This window comes from Prinia subflava, chromosome 2 (assembly GCF_021018805.1).
Source record: "Prinia subflava isolate CZ2003 ecotype Zambia chromosome 2, Cam_Psub_1.2, whole genome shotgun sequence".
NCBI lineage: Eukaryota > Metazoa > Chordata > Aves > Passeriformes > Cisticolidae > Prinia > Prinia subflava.
Window position 1 is genome coordinate 81,662,567 of NC_086248.1, and position 19,229 is coordinate 81,681,795.

Sequence of the window (19,229 nt, forward strand, 5' to 3'; positions counted from 1 at the left end):
AAGTAATGTGGTTGGAATAATGTAAGAGAGCCCTAAAAGCCTCATATCCAGCCACAAAAATATCCCTGCAGTGAAATGCAGAGGCCACTAAGCTACTTAGGGAAGTAACACTTCACTAAAGTCTGATTTCACTTGGGCTTCCAGAATTACATAGATTGATTATAACTTTAACTTTATGTACTTTGAGATCCTTAGCTGAAGAATTCAGCCAACTATCACAGCAATACCATCAACACTAGCTAAAATTGGAAAATAACTGCTTCCTCAGCCTCTTGGTTTCACACATGTATCCACTATTGGCACTAGATTTTTCTATGCTTTAAGGTAAAAAAAAAGCACAACACCAGTGCATCTTGCTAAAAGAGGAGCAAATTCCCAACAGCTTTTGTCTTTTGTGCTATGGAACAGTGGGAAAGAAATATGCACGCACACTTTTCCCATTGTAATGAAGCTCTAACCATACTTGTTTTTGAATAGGGCAACAGCAAAAACAGCTGAAGTTTGAAATGTGACGCTCAGCACACAAATTGTCCTTAATAAGAAGTACATGGCATGTTGTGTTTGCGGAAGACATGGTTTTGCTTTCTTTCCTCCATACTAATTGACTGAAAAAAAATCCCTTCCAATTTTAACAGAGTCTAATAAAGCTGTGCCTTTCTGACATCACAACAGTTACCTTTACCCAGATTGACAAGCTTACTGGCTGCTGAAAAGATTTGTGTGAGGGAAATGTTCATAGATAGATAACATCATACTGTCTGATTCATAAAGTGATAGAAACCTGAGTAAAAAGACATAGAAGTGGTCACTGATCCATAACAGATTGAAGATTGGCTCTGGCAGCTCAGACTCAACTCAGTCTAAATCACAGATGGAGTCAGAACATCCATTCCTAATGGAAAAACTTGTGATTGTTTGTGAACTTCACTATGCCCTGAACTGCTTTCCACTGAGCTGGAGGCCTTCATTCCTCTTCTCCAGTCATGAAAGATTTGGAAATTATGGTTCTGGATGTCCCTCTTCTTTGTAAGTCAGCTTAAGGCCCCTTTCCCACTCCTGCATGTGGAGAAAGAAATGCTGTTTTACACTGGATACTGCTGCTACCACCCTCATCTACCTTCAGAGTGCAATTCTCCTGCAATCAGATAACAACTACTTTCACAGAACTATTCTAGTTTTAACCTGTTTGTGGCCATATTTATTCCTTCATCTCTGTGGCCGCCATAGGTTCACATCCGTAGTGTACTAAGTCTGATCTGTCTCAGGGTGAGAGTGGTCCCTGAGGATCCTCCTTATCCTTTGGATCACGGATTTGAGAGAGAAAAGTATGGCTCTATGGGCCACTAACATAGTGTATGCCATGGGGAGCATCAGAATCCTGAGCCATTGTCTGATCAAATCACAGGCATGGAAGATTTTTCACATGCAAGAAAGCAAGCCAGAACAGTGACATGACTTAAAGGATTTGGAACTTCATCATGTGTAATCCAGGAACATGGTCATATAAATCTCTCAATGTATGGGCACCTGAAGGAATCAGGCTGGCATGGAGGACCACTGCTCTGGATATCTCTAGAGGGATCCAGTGCAACTCAGATACAAAGCCAGTCAAGCACTCATTATAATCTAGATGTGTGACAGTAATCTGTCCAGGCAGAAACGAGGAAGGGGACATATTTACAGGGCTGTGACCATGTGTATCACTCTTACCAAATGTTGTCTTTTAGTCATGAAAGCTACTCATTTATGGATTGCTCCATAAATGGTTGTAACTTCCCCCCTGGCCCTCCAGCCAGTCTAACACTTTGCAAACTCCATTTCACCTGCCCCATGCAGCACCACAGTAAAAGCTCAGCAGTGCATGATCTTTCACTCACGGATCTTAGCTGGTTAAGTTTCCAGTTTAGTAGATTTAAAGCATTGCTAATGCTCATAATTTAACATTGCAGCAAGCCAAACCCAGGTTCTAACCAGAAAAACAGACACCTCATGCGTGCTGCTCTAGCTTTCCAGCTCAAATAATTGCCTTATGTCTGCCAACACAGGACACATGAGTAAGACATTGGCACTGAAGTGAAAACTGCAAGATCTGTTATCAGGGTTTTCAAGCTTTTCTTAGCAACAGAAAAGGCAACCATCACTCTCTGTCTGTGCAGGCTTGCAGCAGAAACAATCCTCTTTAATTTCATGAGGAAGAGAGAGCTTTTCAGGCTTACACGAGAGGTCACGTACAGCACCCTAGCAGTGCTGCCTGGATATAATCAAATATAGAAGTGCCCACTGCCTCTGTCTTTCACTTCTTCATTTCCCATCCTCTAGTCACTGACAACTTTAGCTACTTATAGCTACACTTTCTGCTACCTTTCAATTACCTTTGAAACTGATTCTAAGAAGGTCATGTCCAACACCACTATTTGGTCTATACCGAAATCCTAGAATCTCCTTGCAACACTTAGTTTAAAATGTCTGGCATTGCTGTGAGTCTGGGATAACAGCCTAAATCCTGATCCTTATGCTGAAGCTTTCCAAACTGAGAGAAAAATATTTTTCTCCTAAACCTTAAAGATATTTGTAAGGACTGCATGTTAGAAAGGGATCAATCAGGGCTTGAATCTGACATGTGCTAGGACAACTCTATTCTTCATATCTGCTGAAATGTCATTAAGAGGCATCCACTGTGGCAGAGCCTTTAGTCAGGGTAGAGGTTTAAAGGCAAGTGATGCCAGGAATGCTGGCAGGAAGTGTCACAAAGCTGTGCCAGAGAAGACAGAAAAAGCAGCTCCGTGAGATCACAGAGGTGATCTTCAACATCCACCATTCTCAGTCTTCAGCCAATACCAGGTTGGTGGCAACACATGACAAAAATACTGGGGATCAAAAACTGTAGCAATTACCAGCAAAATGCACACTCCACCATGACACATGTGCCATTTACATCTTTCAGTACTCTCAGTATTTTTCCAGAATTGAAACACAGAAGCAAAGCTAAATTTTCTTTATACCTTTCCTATTCTTCTTCATCTGTCATGATTAAAAATTCAGAGTATAATAGATCCATACCTATATTGTTATCCAACATTGCAGGAAGACTAATTTTCTGGAGAAACACATAATTGTTACTGAAATGGTGAGAACTAGACTATAATTCTCAGGTCTACTCCTGTTGATGATGGTTACTATATGATGATGTTACTATAACAGACCAAAAGAAGGGGAGTCTCAATTCTAATGTGCTGCATAATCTGCAGAAGACTTTAATCTGTTCACTTTATGGTTTACCTCTTTTGCTGACCTTGGACACAAAAATTAAGGCTGCAGAGGCAATCACTCATACTAATTAACCCCAAGCTCATAAAGCAAAAGAACATTTCTTCCACCAGGCATTGCTGAAGCACAGATTCAGACATGTCTTTGTACCAAGCTCTTGCTGCCGTAACAGGCCTCTTCGGCTTGGGAGCTAGACCCATGGAACCACCTGGGCTTTTGCAAATCAACACAACATACTGTCTTTTGTTTAAAATACACGCACTCCCTCATTGCTGAAAAAGAGCATTTTGATACAGTTGTATTGGTAATTCTGAATTAAAAGTTCTTAGAAAGAGATATTAAAGACTATTTAATCATCGGTGCTTCTTTTCGAACTTAGTAGAGGACAAGGTTGCTCATCGCTTTGCATATCTCCCCGTATTGTACAGAAACAAAAGTGTGCTCACTAAATGTTGTAAAACTTCATCACGCCTTACAGAGTTCTAGAATGGTTTTCACAGAGGGGGATTGAGGGGAAGACTTTTGGGTTTTGGCTAGAAAATTCCATTTCAGAACAATGCTAATCAAGCTACTAATGACTATCCCATGAACAAGCATGGCCAGCATTGTTCTTTGCAAAATATGTACCAGCGTTGTTCAGGGACACTAAATGAGGATTCTTTTGGCTACAATTCACATGTCATCATAGTATCATTCTGAGGAAGAAGGCTAATGCTTTGGATATCTACCTAAACATTATTGGTACCTGGTTGCTGGAAACTAAGATACTGGCAATGCCACTTTTTGCCAGCCTTTCTTCCTTCAAAGCAAATATAGTGGACTACAAGAACAACTGTTCAATTCCAGCTAAATGAGCAACAGGTCAGCTCTAAGCATAATAATTGTAAGCTCTAAGCATAATAATATAATAAGACGTTTCTAAACATCCAAAAGATTGTGTTTCATAAATAAGCTGCCTTAAATGCTAATTAAACAAACTTATCCACCACTAATACCAATGTTGACACTGCCCTGGATTTATGATGCATTTTCAAAGGTCATTAATATGGTCATCATCAAATATTCAGCATTTCTACTCTGAAAGGAGAGGATTTTTGTTTTCCTATATTTGATCTGATAGTATCAAAGAGAAACATTTCAATTTTTTTTCTGCAAACACTTTTGACTCAGTTCTAAGACAAAAATAAACTACATATACTCTGAAACCTCAACCATCCAATCAGGCAGGAGCTCAGTTCTCTAAGCAATCTTTATCTTCTGTAAAGATAAACCATTTTGAATCTTTCTGGGAAGTTTTCTAAATGCAAGCTAGCTTGTGCTACCAGGACACTTAGTGTCACGGAAAAAGAATGCCAAATACAAAACATTCAGGCAATATTCCATGCGTGCCTTATTCTTCCCTTCAAGATATGACAAATGCTTCTGCTCTCCACCCTACTGACATCAAAGCTTCCTTCAGCCCACCATTATCACAACTGAGCACCAAAGCAGTTGCTGGGTTTCCTTTATTTGCTCCAGCTACAAAGGAAGGAAACATTTTTTCTCCTACAGAGACCCCATCCTAATGTCCCTAATGAACACCAGCTAAGACACCTGGGAGTATCCCAGAAATGCTGGAGACAAAAGCACAGAAGCCCTGGAGTAGGTTGCAGTGGTTGTTGTTGCGGCAGGTCTAAGTACAGATGGTTCCAGTTGCTTTACATCAGACTGATCCTGAACACAAACCTCTTTATGAAGAAAATACAATTTGTTTTCACATCAGTTCTCACTCCTTAATCTAATCTTTCCTCTCTAAAATGGGTGTGTCCATCCGGACTCCTCCTATAGGTCTCAAGGTAGCAAGGTGAACATTTTCATTTTAACATGGAAATTCTACAAACCAAATCACTGGATTGGAGTTATCACTGAGTCAGAGCACCCCAGACCTGGCATAACTGTTTTCAGTACCATGGGTGGTGGCATTCACATCTACCTCTATGCAGATCTCTACCTTGTGTACAACAAATAATCTTACTACAGTTTGATAGAAATGGCAATAACATCTACAGAACAAGACTGGATGAATTTACTTAAAAAATATTCTAAAATGTATTAAACATGAGATGCACAAAAAGGTCATTAAATCTGAATAGGACATCTTAAAAATACTCCAATAACTGATGAAAAGAAAATTGTGTTGAAAAATGCCCCCTTGACCACAGACCTTTGGCTCATTCAACAGCTACTGAAAAAGGTATTACAGGACTTGCAGACTCTTGCAAAAATTCTGCTTTGGAAGGAAAATACCTCAGCCTGGTACAAGTTTAGAAAAATAACTAGGCCAGTACAAAAGGATGTTTACTGTATTATATTTCCCTTTTAAATGGGGGCCTTGTTTCTTTTATTAAAATAACAGTATGTATGTGCTTTATCTAGATTAAGTTATCATTCATCAACAAACAAGTGCTGCACAGCCCATCCGCCCAACTTTGGAAATAGCCCAAATAAAAGAGAATAACAGCTGTAAAGAAACACCTCCAATTTATTATTTTACTTTTCTGAAGTACATCTTTTGTGTGGCTCGCATGCTTTGCCTATGACACCCATTTAACAGCTGGCTACAGGAGTCACTGAATCTGTCTCACACTTGCCTTTATCCACTTGGCCGTCTCACAGACAAACCCGGGGTTGACAAGGGTATCATGAGGGTCTAATAAGCATATTTATATCTGAAGCTGCTCTTGTGGCTTTCAGCACAGCAGGTAAGTCTGGTTTTGGTAATTCATAGCACAGAAATGTATCTGTTATGTGTTATGAGAAGCTGCTGTCCATGAGGAGGTACTCACCCTTTGATACCACTAGGCTTGCTTTCTTGAGAAAGGTGGCACAAGGCAAGAGAACAGGAGAGTTCTTCTGCCAGAGCAAAAAGGTAATGCAAAACGTGGAGTTCTAATCTCACATGCATAAGATGATATCTAAGGAGTATTATATACATCCCATTATTTGCTACACCAAGTGGAATTTTCTTTATTCAGAAGGTTCTTGCTCAGTTACATGAATATAGTCCCACACGGCATTAACAGAGAGGATGACAATTATGTCACAGAGTCTCCAGTACACCAGTGAATTGTGGTGTCAGAGAGACATTGACAACAGGGTCAAGCCTTGTGTTCAAATCAGCCCACCCCAGGAAGCTTGTGCATAATAGCCAATGTAAAAATACATTCTGAGAAGAAGAAAAAGTCGTGTTTTATCTTGTAGCTACCAAAACCTCCTTCTTCTCCTTTGCCATGTGCAAGTCGTTGTTAGAAGAGCCTCTTTGTTCAGGCCAAGAAGGCTGGCGTAAGGAAAGGGAGGTGCCTGGTTCCTCAACATGAGATCCATTAATATTACTGATAGACTATTCTTTAAAGATATCCATCTGTTTCTTATTTGGCATATTCAGAATAGTAGCTTGCTACATTTTTACAAGAATCTGTGTGATCCAAGAAAAGCAAAACCTCATGTAATGAAAGAAAAAGAGAGAATACTTATTAAACAATCCTATCAATGCTGTAAAATTTAAACATTCATCTCTTAAATGGCTTCAGACTTTTCCATTCACAGCTGTCAAATTTCTTTGCCACAGGGGGAAGGGGACAGAAGGCTACTTATTTCCCTACAGTTTTGCAAAATATGCATAGAAGTAACATCTCCTAAGTACAAAATAAATCATCTCTCCTTGTGAGTCACTGTGAAATGCTGCCCTTCATAGCCTCATTACAAACAGGATTCTTCACTCAAAATCCTAATCTGCCCTGCAAGAATTTAAGCTGAAGGCAAGATCTGACTGAGGAAGTCTAGAAGGTGTGCTGCCAAAGGTGGGGAGGAAAGGAGTCCCAGCATAAGGACTAGGTCTTCCTTCAAGTGTCAAGTATGTAATTTCCTAGTAACAAAAAGGGCTTGTGTTCAGCTTGTACTATATATTTAAAATTGTTCAAATATCTGAACCAGTCAAGAGCATAATTTCTCAGTGAATGTAGCCAACATAAAGTTATTTGGAATCAAGTTCTTCTGCTAATAAAGAATCAAGCCTAACCATTCATAGTATTTATCAGCATTGCCCCTTCTTCTGGCTGGTAGTTGAATCAATATGGCAAAATGTTATATGCCTTCTAGACTTATAAAGTCATTTAATTGTATTCTAAATACAAATAAATGATCTTTAAGGTCCCTTCCAACCCAAGCCATTCTATGATTGTAGGATACTATTCCAATTTGTGGGATGCATGTTATCTATTGACAATAATCATGGATAAGTATCTATACTTATAATACTTAATATTTAATATTACTTATATACTTCATATTTAATATACTACTTGAGCAAGGCAATTACAAGATGAGGTTGCAACTAACAAACCTAATTCTGAACCAACAGTGAGAATTCACAGCTGAGGTTTTGAACAGTGAGACCTATATAAAATCAGAATAAAAGTTTAGTACCAAGACCAGAGTTATGAGTAGTTATTTGATGTTCAGAGACAATATTATTTTCAACAAGGCTTCTATGACTTCTATCACTTATTTTATGTAGCTGTAGGTTCAGGACATGCTAGGAGTCAGCTGTAATGAGGCCAAACACATAATGCAGTTAAATGCCATTGCCATTAGCCTCCAAATAATTGCCTTTTTTAAATTTCCATACAACTGTGTAGAAGAAGAATTCTTTTTTTTATAGAGAAGTACTTATTCCATAGACATGAAGAGAGAGAGTAAAAATGGTGTCAGATAATAGCTGTTGAAATTTTCCTGGGTCTGCAGATACAAAATCAAACATCAGCAAAATCAAACGATCGTAAGGATTCAGAAACAAGAATTGCCATTGAACAAAATTTTAGCAGCAGAACCACAAGCTGATATGCTCCGTGTTCAGATTCAAAATGAAAGTGCAGTTAATCACTTTCATGGCACATGAGAGGAGCAGGAAAACAAAATTTCCTGTGCCTTCAAACACAAGTTGCTTGTGCCCAACAGAAAGAGGCCCACAGCCCTGCCTCCTGTGAAATCTCCAAGTGCAAAGGGCAGCAAGCACCACACATCCCTGTTTGTCCCTACACCATTGCCAATATCTCCCCACTGATCTTCTACAATGCCTGGTGTTCAGTCAGCCCAAAAATAACATTGGTGTTATGCTTCAAATTTGGGATTTGAAACAATGCAAAATGAACTGGTTAGCACAAGAGTGTTACTGATTAGCACAGACAGCAAGGGATGAAACGCAGAATGCTCTGTGACAATGAAGGCTAGCATAGGAGCAGGGCGTTTAATCTTGTAATATATTAGGCTAATGGGATACTCCACTAGCTGCTCTTTGTGCGTTGCCAGTTTGCAATATGGCTGGAAGGAGGTCCTGGCACAGAAAATAGAAAAGACCTCTGGTTTCCGAGGCTGGAAGAATCATGGAATAGGTCTTTCAAAACTATTGGAAAAAGATGCATCGTGAGGCATCATTCCTCTCTGGGACTACAGAGAAGTGCTGATGGTTTGCAGAGACCACTGTTAATTCCTCCAGCTCAGAAGAGTGCTCATAATAAATATATTCTCCTCAGGATATACAGACATACTTCAGTGAAGACAATGTATTTCCTTTCAGCTGTCTAGCAATGAAGACATCTTCATCCCAAAGGCAATGTTAATCAGACTCCAAAAGGACCTCAGCCTATTTCTGTTCATTTCAAAACTTTGCTTGAAAGAAAAGAAATGAAAAGAGAAAGTAAAGAGAAACCTGAGAATGCAAATATATCTACAAGTTCATCCTTGACACCCTTGGAGCGTCAGAATAGGTTGTGCTGGAACTTACTGTGACTGAGTAAACCCCACAGATGACAAGAATTCCTACACACTGTCTCACCGTTTCTGATGGAAAACTTGTGATATAGCTTATTAATTAAATTTCATATCTGCTTTAGTTATTCTTAGTTCTTTCTCATGTAAGTCTGAAATAACAGAGTAGCTTTTCAAGCCTGAAAAGCTATAAACCTGTACTTAAACGGGCAGTTTCCAATACCTGCTTTCATCAGAAGTGTGATTCATCCCTGAGAACAGAGGACAGCACATCTTCCTTGAGGAGTCACAGAGACACAGAATAAACTGGGTTTGAAGGGATCCACAAAGAATCATCAAATCCAACTCTTAGCCCTGCACAGGACCACCCCCAAGAATCAGCTTGTGCCTGAGAGTACTGTCCAAATGCTTCTTCAATTCTGTCAGGCCTGGTGCTGTGGCCATTCCCTGGGGAGTCTGTTAAAGAAATTAACTTCTAGCACACACGTAACTTGCATCTTCTTGTTTACAAATTGCAAACCAAAAATTGACATGAAACACCATATATGTGGAACTTAGGGACACAAACCACGGAACTATTCCAGTCTCAAGTAGATGTAGAGAAAGAAGAATCTCGATTAATATCAGACCACTCTTGCTGTTGTTTTTATTGCACCAGTGAATAAAGATAGTTGCCCAAAATCTGTGTTTCGCTATAATGCATCAGTAAAGGACCTAAGGTGATCATACATTAGACTTCTGGAAAGTATCGGCAGCCTGGGTTTAGAGCTGGGAATGAACACAGGATTTTCACAAGAAGAGACATGGTCACAACTGACAATTCATCCAAACTGAAATTATTCTCAGAAGAACTTCCTGTCCCAAAAAAAAAAAAAAAAAAAAAAAAAAAAAAAAAAAAAAAAAAAAAGGAAAACCCCAGGATTTGAAATTCTAGAAATATGCCATTTCAACATTTTTAAAACAAAAACTTTTGGGTTTGTGGTTGAAAGTATCTTCTCCCATTGAAACTTAATTTAGTTTGTATTAAAAGGTTAAAAAAAGAAAAAAGGGGTCACCATTAAAATGAAATACGTTTGTTTCTTAAGTCACTCATATATTCACTGAGTCCCATGCCAGGCCTAAAATTTCAAAATCAACAGAATACTTGTGGGACAAGAAAACTGTTCTGTATATCCACACTGCAAAGGGAACATTAGCAGTTCAAGCTCTTCCCAGTTTCCTCACAGTGCAGCTCAAAAACTACTTTTGAGAATTCCATTAATAAATGGAAACACAGTTTAGTTCTCCAACCTTTGAAATTTTAAGAGACTTTTAAATTTCTTTTATATTATTATACTCTTTTATATTATTGTATTTTTGAAAGAAAACTACACAGCTAGTCCTAAGGGGACTGAAATGAAGGAGTTACTTCAACCAAAACAACCACAAACTGTTCTTTCAGATTAATGAAATCAAAGCATTAAATATACACACCTATATCTTACCATGGCCATTGCATGGAAAATCGATTAGTGACTGTTGATGCTGGAACTATTATGATAAACTAGGTTGTGAGGTTTTTTTAAAGGATAATAGATTTGAAAAACTTAGGATCAGTTAGAGACCACTCTTTTTTCATCCTCAATCTTTTCCGATCGCCTCAGAAAAGCACAAAACACAGTAATAAGAGAAAGCTGAACTTGTTTGAATCAATTCAGGTTATAAATTTATGAAACTTAAGACCAGAAAAAACTGCTTGATAAAAGCAATCTGAGTTCTTCTGGATGACAAAGTGTCAAATTTCCTCTGTGTTCTTTCACATTATGCTCCCATCAGAGTATCTGACTGATATGTTTGGCTAAAGCAAGCCTTGATGACAGCCCCTCACCTGAGGGACAGCTGAGATATTTACTTAGGCACAACATACATATATAGCAGATGGCCACTAAGGGAGCTTAGACACAGACACAAAGGTAACTAGCCATTGACTACAATCTAAAACCTAAAAAACTCCCTCTGGAACTATGCAGTCCTAGCTATGCTGCCAAACCCACTTGGCATAAAAGAATTGTTTCTTCTCATGTCCAGCTGTTCAGTCAGGCACATCTTTACTGAACTTTCAGCTTTCCCACTGAATTTAGGTTTCTGCAATGCATGATGCCCCAAAAGTCTGGAAATCTGGACAGGGAGTAAAAAAAGCTGTTTTCCACTGCAGGACTGCTATAGGAAAAAAAATCTTCTTTTAAACAGTGTGCTAGATTATCCTACAAAGAGAAGAAAATGAAAGTTTAGATTTAAAAAATCGTCTACAGTAATGAGAAATACCCTCAGATTTTCTTCATAGGATGTCTTTTATTTCAGTGAGTGAGTCTAGTTTATTGATTTTATTGACTGCAATAGATCAGTCAGGAAGCAGCCACCTACATGCTTATTCATTTCATGAACTAAAGCACATTCTGCTCTTCGGAGAAGAGGAAGGGTCTCTTTAGTCCCCAAAACCAAATCTCCAGTACTGTAAAATAATATGAGTTATTGCGACAGAAACATGTAGAAACATTTGAGTCTGTAATTTTTTTTGTGCTTTGGCATAATCAACCCCAAATCAGGAGATGCATTCAGAGTAGTGCTCTGGTTATCACTATTTCTAAGAGTTGTAAAGTATTTGTGAAATTATAGACTATGGCTCTTAAATCTAGGAAGGACCACATAGGATATTTCATGCAGCACAACAATATAATTTCACCCAGCTGTGTGCGCACTGTTGCTAAGACATAAAATCCCCTCTCAGTTTGCAGACTTCAAAAAATGGTAAGCTCCCCGCTTCTCTTCGTAACTTGTTCCAGTGGCTGATAACTTCATTGATAGCAACTGAGGAGTAACACTAATCTAGGTGGCAACCAAAAAATGCTGGGAATAGCATTACCTGTTTAAACACTGATGTTCAAAATAATTATTATCCTTTTTGCCAGGTCTGTTCATTGTAAAAGCAACAAGGTTTTAAGATTTTATTTTTTTAAGCAAATTTTTGCATTTGTTTCTCATTCATTCATGTTTCTAGAAGCTTATATACTTTGGAGGCAAATCCATGTTCTGTTTTCCATCTCCATAGACCACAATGCCTTCAAACAATGACTGGTACTTTCTTCTGTAGCTTTCTGTGATTTTCATGCAGCTTTTTTTCAGGACAGAATGGAAGCCACCTTCTCACAACGCAATTATTCCCATACGGATTCATAGTTGAAAGTTCATGAGAACTGCACATGCACAAAAAAGGAATAAGAAATATGAATACTCTGGGATGCCACAGAACACATTTCCAGATAAAATAATAGTCTGCATTTTTGCAGATCTTTCCATCTTCAAAGTATTGGACGTACATTCATCATCAGATATTAAATATCATAAGTGTTATTTGACTAAGGTTCAGCCTCTGACCATCACTGTCAGATTCAGCTGCTGCAGTTCCAGGGGTGATAAAAACTGTTGTGCAAGACTGATAGACTCCGCAGTGCACCCGACTTTGACACACACATTGCCAGCAGCATTCTTGGAAATCTCACTCCTGGAAGAGGGGTAGGATATGGAAAGAGTGAGTGGCACAAAGGCTGACTGCTACCATATATTAAGACCAGGTGGTCTTGATGGGTGGGCTACAGCTCCCCTTATCTGCCCTCCCTCTGCAAATCTGTACTTACTTTGAAGCTTTACCCTTACAAGTTCTGAGTCCTTTATTAGAATCTGAAGCTCAGCAGCACAGAGGATTAGCCTTTATTGTCTCACTCATGGCCAGGCCTGTCTGAAGACCATTTTCTTCTGTAAGAAGTGGTTATTGACAGCAGAATTCCTATGGAGGATAACTACCAGAATACATCCGTATATGGCAATGAACCATGGTGCGGTGACTCCTGAGCAAACCTGACAACAGAGATAGTCCTGAAGCACTTGCAGAGAAGCTGCTAAGGTCCCAAAGGACACTCAGGTATGTTTATATGGCCCTGCACCCAAGTATTCAGCCCTTGCTCTAGTTCAGAGAGTCACCTTCATACAGCTCTACCAGCTCAATGCCCATGACTACACCAACTACAGCAACTCATGGCCAGGAACTGCACACAGCAGGGGATTGTTACAGCAACTAGCACTTCAGAAATGAATGCACAATAAAGACATAAAGAAAGCAAGAATGTACTTTAAAGCTTCATGTTTAGCATCTGTTACGCTGGCTGAGAGGGAAGCCTAAGTTTGACTGATATTATCAAACTAAGCAATTCAAGCATCTTCTCCCTAATTTTAGGCAATGTATTAAATTGTAGCAGGGCAGAAGCAGATGATAAATCAAAAGAAGAAAAATAGAAATTAAAGCTCAGTTCTGGCCTTTCATCTTTATTACCCTTCTTCATGTGCATATGGTAGGTGCTCAATTCTTTCCAAGTCCATATGATATTCCCTTGTGCTTCAGGAGCTGTAGAGCTGTAGTTGTCTATAAAAAGGTGACCTAACAGTTTCCTGTGACTGAGAGTTGAATGTGTTATTTGTTACCAGCTGGTTCATGGATAGCCTGAGCCCATGTCTTGGCTTTAAGTGATCAAACCGACTTTAAACCACTCACTCATGGGGTGCATTCATGTATAGAGAGAATTCTATTGCAATATTTTATTTCTGATGCCATATGGCTTTTTTTTTCCTAAACCAATATTAAAACCAGAATCTAAAATACGCCAAACACAGACTGGATTTTTTGGAAAGCTGATACCAAATGTAACAGTAAATGAACCCTTCTGGAAGGTTAAAGTTGCTTTTATATAAAACATTTTCTACCAGGAAATGGAAGTGGAATGTTGAACTAAGCATTTAACTTGAAAGAACTGTGCACAGACTCCAATGGTTGCATTATACTTTAAAATAAAAAAAGCAAAGGATTTTTACGAGCATACATAGTTCTATCTTCATAAAAAGGATATTATGGTGACAAGGCAAAATGAATCCCAGTATTTTGGATGCTTCTTTTAACCTTCTAAAAGATCCCTCCCTGTCCATTAAATATTCTAGAGTGAGCTTTCCCAATATGGTAAAATTCATGTAACAGTTCTGCTCCCTCCACTTCCCCTGCATCTTTTCTTCCCTGACATGCAGGCCCATTCCTTCCCTTCCACTTTCTGATTTTCACATGGCTCCTCAATGAATGTAATTGGATTACTAAACCATCAGAAAGCTATCCATGTTTTTATTTTGCTGAATTGCTTTCCTACCAGCTCACAGGGTGAACCAGCTCTAGGGGTTATACAGAAATCAGAGCTGGTGCAGAAGCAATGGTTGAGAAGAGCACTCAAGATTTCTTTGGAAGACCTCAAACCCTTAAAGCACCTACTCTAAATAATGTGATTGCCTCTTAAAAATACACTTCCTGAGATGGTGGACCTGTTGCAATAGATTCTGCAAAAATCTAATGAATGAAAGTAATGTACCAGATTTGCCACTTACAGAGAAAACAAAGATTAATGGCAAACATGCACCATGGGGTGGTTGCCCATTCTCAGGTGCAAACATTCCTGCATGAGGGCAGTGACCTCATGACACATCTTTTTAGAAAGTAAACAAAAACTGTTTCCTGCATACAACCTTTTGCTTTGCAAGGAAATAAAAATAATGCCAACTTTTATACAGTTTCCTTGAACCTTGATTTTGATTCTGTGATCATTCAGGAAGGGAAGAAGCCATCCAAATGAGCTTGACACACTGAGCTACTGCTGATTTGCCAGATTCCAGTGTCCTCAAGTGTGATACAAAGTTATTTTTCAGTGTTCTTTATTTAAAATCAGAAGTGATTTAATCTGGCTCTCTGCCATACCACTTGCTGGCATGCTGACACCATGTAAATAATGCATAGCTCTGTGACCACACTACTTTCATGCCACATGCTGGGAGAAACAGACAATGCCTGCTTTTATTACTAGCCACATCTTAGATATCTTGGAAATTTTAAAAATTAACATCAAAATTACTTCAAATATTTGTAGTCTCCAGCTCCAAACTTCTTCATTACAGCTCCAAATGAACCTGTGCATCCACTGTAATTAGAAACAGAGATTGCTGATTTATCTCACATCCTTTAAAAGTCACCCTTCTAAGATTGTTTATAAGTAACCGAGTGTGTTAGCTGACACAAGAACACTGCCAAGACCTTTCTCTGTTGACTGAAAAGCCATCATTTTAGAAGAAACCTCAAAATATGACAAAAACCCAGTTCTAGACTGCAAAATTTGAAATAATTAGTATCAGACATTACTCCCTGCTATCCATGCACAGTCTGCTTCTACTCTTCAACCATTTCAAAAGGTAAAACTACCAATGCCATCATGGCATACTCATGAAACCAAAGTGAAATTGTGGTTTTCACTGGAGAACACTGTAAAGCAAAAATAGCATATTTAATATGCTACCTACTTCTTACATGAGAGTCTTTATCATCTAAATATCATGCAACCTCAGTCCTATTGAGGGCAGACAGCAATATATGCTGCTTTTCACAGGACATTTAACAAGGTTGGAAGTTAACATCTGTATCACTGGTAACCAGGCACTGTTCCATACACTTCAATCCTCTAATTACCAAACAGAGAAGGAGCTGATTGTATTTTTACCTTTTTGCAGTTTACAATAATGGAAAACTTGCTCTTCTTCATTTTCCTGGGCCTATGTTGTCAGAGCAGGACTGTGATGTGTATTCTTCCCATGAAGACACACAGGAGTAACTATCAAGTCAAGAGAGACGACAGAATGCAACAATGAAAAACAGAAAGCTAGAAGTTGGGTGATTACAAGAAGAAGGTTAGAAGTTGGGGTGGCTGTGTTATTGTGGAGAACTCACCTCAGTCTTGAGCCTGGGGCCATCACTACTGAAATGCACCTCTAGATATATGCATTTGCCTACTGACTTTAGATTCCAAAGCCTGAAATAAAAGAATATCTGGCTCAAACTACTGAACTGTGCAACTGGATCATAATTTCTCAGGGCAAAACAGATGTACACATCATTTTGCCTTGCCCAAATAAATTCCTTTAGAAACTTCGGAACACAGCTAACATAAAAAAGAAAGGGAGGGGTTCTTTTCTTTTTCTGCTCCTGTGAGACAGTCAGAACACACAGAAATTTGGTTTCCTTCTGTTCAAGGATAAATTTGTTGGACAACATTCTGTACTTGTCCACATTGTTCAAAAGGATCAGCATTTTGAGAGTCCCAAACCAAGACCAATTCTTTCTGTTTTCTCCATTAAGAAGACCAGGAATCTTGTGGTCGCTTTTCAAAGGAATGTCTTTGTCCAGAATCTTGCCTCAGAGATTTATTTTCACTATGTTATTTAGAACAGAAGAGAACACTGGAATGACTTCCTAATTTCTTTAGTAAATCTGTTCTTAATCTACTTTACTCCAAGCATTTTACAGACAGTTTCTTACATGATGTTCGACTCTGAAGTTCTGTAATTACACACACAGTGGTCAAACTTTCTCTTGACCAGAAAAGACTGGCAGTAATTCCAGTAACTGAAAGGAAAAGTTTGGGGGAAAGAGTAGGATGGTTGAGAAGATAACTTAATGCTTAAGATGTGATTTCAGTTCTAACAGCTTCTCTGGGTAATGGAGTTGCCTCTCACAGAGTAATGACAAAGCCTGTCTTGTGGAAGTTTTCTACAGTTTTTGTTTTGCCTGGGGTTTGGATTTCACAAGGCTAACTAGATTGCCCTTGTCTAGGAAACCCTGGGGGTGAAGCCAGATGGTGTCTGTGTGCAAACTGCAAAGATTGAAAATGGGTAAAGGGTAGTGGCTGAAAACCAGGAAATAAAAACCACTGAACTAGATGAGTGGGAAAAGTACAAGTTAGGAAGAAGTTATGAAGTGGCATGACAGGAGCAATGAAGTGTGCTCTTCACAGCCAAAAATGTAAGTATTTTGAGAGGAATGTCAAATGTATTTGGGCCTTTTTTCTAAAGTCCACTCAAAACTTCCTTCAGCAAGGTATTCTCTCTTTCTCCTCAATGAATTCTTGTGACAATTCTGTTAGCTACAGAAAATTCCTCTAAATTCTTGTTGTTAGATATATATACCTCTATATGTGAGAACAAATTATTCCAAACGAGTCCAGTAGTAGAAAAGTAGCAAGTAAAAAAAGCACAACTTGCACATTCTTACTAAGAGCTAGCTCAGCAGTCAGCAGCACTGCCTGAACAGTCAACTATAAAAGCTCTTACTTTGTGATAACCTGCTTTGACCATTTCCTCCATCAAAATGTCCTATTTCAGTGACTTGAAATGTACAGGGCAGTCTCACATTTTGTACAGCTGAGAGTGCATGCACACTGAAAGAGCAGATTCTAGGTTACTGTGAAATACTGAGCGCCGTGGTCTCTTTGGAGGAAATGGTTCACACTTCCTGTGATCGTGGTTTCTCGATGGTGGAGCTGGGGGGGCAAATAGAGACTCTGACACATTTAAAGGCAAGTTTTCTGATGGTGAGTGCTTCTAGAGTTTTATCTGAATTCCATATTTGCAAACTCGAACACATGTGGTTTCACAGAAACATTCCAAAGGGAAGAGAGAGGAGATGATCAGCACACGCATGAGCTCTTTCTGTGTTGGTTGAGAAGGGTGTGCTGGGGGCCAGGCCAGGCTGGTAAGGATAGCAGTGAGAGCTGTGGCACACAGCTGGGGATGCCATCACAGCTGTGGCAAGAAGCTGGGTGGAAGGGCAGAAAATGCACACATCTACCTGAGCCAAATCAGAGCCCAGGGCAATTAATTTCTTTGCTTCTAACTTGTGTCATCTGTAGAGAAGTTTTGAGTGACACGCAAGAATAGCATTCTTTTAATACACATTAATAGTTATTATCCTATCCATACAGCATTTTGAAAATTTGCTGTGATAAGCAGTGCTAGATTTTTTAAATTTTCTACTGTTGATATATTAGTTCACTTCTAAAAAACATGCACAATTCCACACAGGGCAATCTCTGGTTGATTGTTTACAGTTGCAGTGTTATACCCTTACTTATCTGTTCTTTTTGGCTAATGTGGCTTGATGATTTCACTCTGATTTCCCTTTTCAGTCATATATATCAGATAGCAGATATTCATACTTCCTTTCCCTACATCACGTGACACATTTTCATAATGCAGTGATAACATGGCAGACTTGCTTTTGAGAACTAGCTTTGATCAACTCTACAGCATATCTTAGAAATTAGCACTAATTTTTACAGTATAAATTAGGGAATGCAAGGTATTTATGGCTTGAAAATATTGAATTCTGTGTTACATCTGTAGAAACTCAGTAAGCAGTCTGAAAATTCATTTGTTATTTAAATCCAATTCTATTCCTGAAACAGCCTCTTTAAAACTGTATCTGCTTCATCTCTGTGCCAGGCTGGTCTCTCTGATATGACTGATGCTTTGGAAGACATTGCCCTGAAAGGAGACTACGCTTGCAGCAGAGCACTTGAAAGCCAGCGAACTGCCATCCATCTTCTCCTTTATGGCATGTGCTGGGATAAACAATGGGGAAATCAGACACTTACTGAGGCTGCATGGAAAAGTGGCGAACCAGAGTTTCATGAAAAACTTGGTGAGGGTGCTAGGTTACAGTTTTGAAGGTGTTCAGTGTTCCAGATAAACATGTACTTAGCTTTCTGTAAGGAGCTTAACTCTGCTTACTTCAGCTCTAGGTGACTGCTTGCAAACTCCTTAAAACTGCAAGAGGCAACTACCTGAATGTTAAGATATGATTAAAAATCTGAACCCCAGCTTTTGATGAGCAGTAGTCTCAGTATGCCAGCTCAGGTCAGTCTTGAACTCTCCATTGTATGAGTGTTGCCTGCCTACCCACTAGAAGTAGATGATTGCCACCCATCTGAACTTAGAAGTCGTGAATGGGAAATATCCCTCTTGGCCTGTATTTGAAGCTATAACATAGAGGTAAAAAGCTAACCATACCTTTATACCCTTATTATCCTAGCCCTCCAGTCTTACCACCCTTCATACCTCTAATTAAGCCTGCAAAAAATAAACACCTTACTGACAGTTTTTCCTCAGGCTTGGTATGAGTAATCTGACTACATCTGGAAAATTGCTGTGAAAAAAAGATGGTGCGAAACAATTTATCATTCCAAGAGATTTTTTTTCTAAATATA

General features: G+C 39.0%; 1 long non-coding RNA gene across 3 annotated transcripts in view; it reads right to left on the reverse strand.

Annotated features, from left to right (window-relative positions):
* The window catches only part of LOC134547150 (uncharacterized), a 281,043-nt gene that overhangs the window by 161,018 nt on the left and 100,796 nt on the right, over positions 1–19,229 (reverse strand). For 2 of the 3 annotated variants that reach the window (XR_010079395.1, XR_010079394.1), the window contains one exon: positions 15,690–15,800. This is a non-coding gene — a long non-coding RNA (uncharacterized LOC134547150). Of the gene's footprint in view, positions 1–15,689; positions 15,801–15,916; positions 15,941–19,229 lie in introns of those variants that run through there. The other variant, XR_010079397.1, reaches the window with a different exon arrangement.